At 56.2% G+C, this 1,040-nt stretch overlaps 1 pseudogene; it reads left to right on the forward strand.

Moving 5' to 3' along the window:
* Nucleotides 1-1,033, forward strand: LOC104988751 (annotated as a pseudogene).
* Nucleotides 1,034-1,040: the final 7 nt, after the last annotated feature.

A 1,040-nucleotide genomic window follows, 5' to 3' on the forward strand; every position in this document is an offset into this window, starting at 1 on the left:
GCGAAAGCTTTTAGCACTGAAGACACCCAGGACGAGATGACAAGAAAAAAAGAACGAGACGGCTTTCAGTAGCGTTGGGAGAAAGATCAACGAGCGCATCATTCACGTGCTGGATGAGCAGGGCAACGACCTGGGCCACATGCACCGGGCAAACGTGATCAGGCTCATGGCTGAGCGGGACCTGCGGCTGGTGAAGAGGGACGCCAGCGCCGAGCCCCCGCAGTACCAGCTCCTGACGGGCGCACAGATCCACCAGGAGCGGCTGCGGCTCAGAGAGGCAGAGAGGGCCGCACCCAAGCCGGGACCCACCCTGACCAAGGAGCTGACTTTTTCTTCAAATATTGGACAACATGATCTGGACACAAAGAGTAAACAGATTCAGCAGTGGATCGAAAAAAAGTACAAAGTCCAGATTACAGTAAAGAAAGGGAAGAGTGCAGACGAGCCCGAGGACAAAATGGAGGAGATGTGTAATCGAATCGTCCAGACCATGTCTGGAATTGCAACCTTCTCATCCCGGCCACAGCCCATCAGAGGAGGCAAGGCTGTGATGTGTGTTCTTCGTCCCTTGAGCAAAAAGGAGGAGGCTGCGTGGAGAGCAGCTCCGGACACCCCAAGAAGAGACGCTCTGAACGGGGGAGACAGGAAGGATGGAGCATCTGGTGTCCTGCCCCAGTGACTTTAATAGACACATGCTTCCAGGGGAGAGAGCTGCACTGGCTGGTCTGTGGTCCTCCACACAGCGCAGGCGGGTGTGCAGCTGCGGTCAGCATGGCGACGTGGAGAGTACGTGGCCTTCCATGCAGCTCAGCGGCTCCCCATTCCTGGGCAAAGGCACAGCCTGGCCCTGTGTCCTCTTAGGAGGGACGTACCCACTGAGCCGGGAGGCCAGGCTCCGCTTCCCACGAGACGGCCTCACCTTAGGGAATAAGGAAGACAGAGCCAGTCAGGCCTCATGTCTGCAGGTTCTGCAGCTGGGTCAACCAACAGCCCATCCAAAGTGTTTTTAAAAAAGGAAAAATTCAGAAAGTTCCAAAAGG

The sequence above is a fragment of the Bison bison genome, unplaced genomic scaffold (genome assembly GCF_000754665.1).
Source record: "Bison bison bison isolate TAMUID 2011002044 unplaced genomic scaffold, Bison_UMD1.0 scf7180017864141, whole genome shotgun sequence".
In the NCBI taxonomy this organism is placed as follows: Eukaryota; Metazoa; Chordata; class Mammalia; order Artiodactyla; family Bovidae; genus Bison; species Bison bison.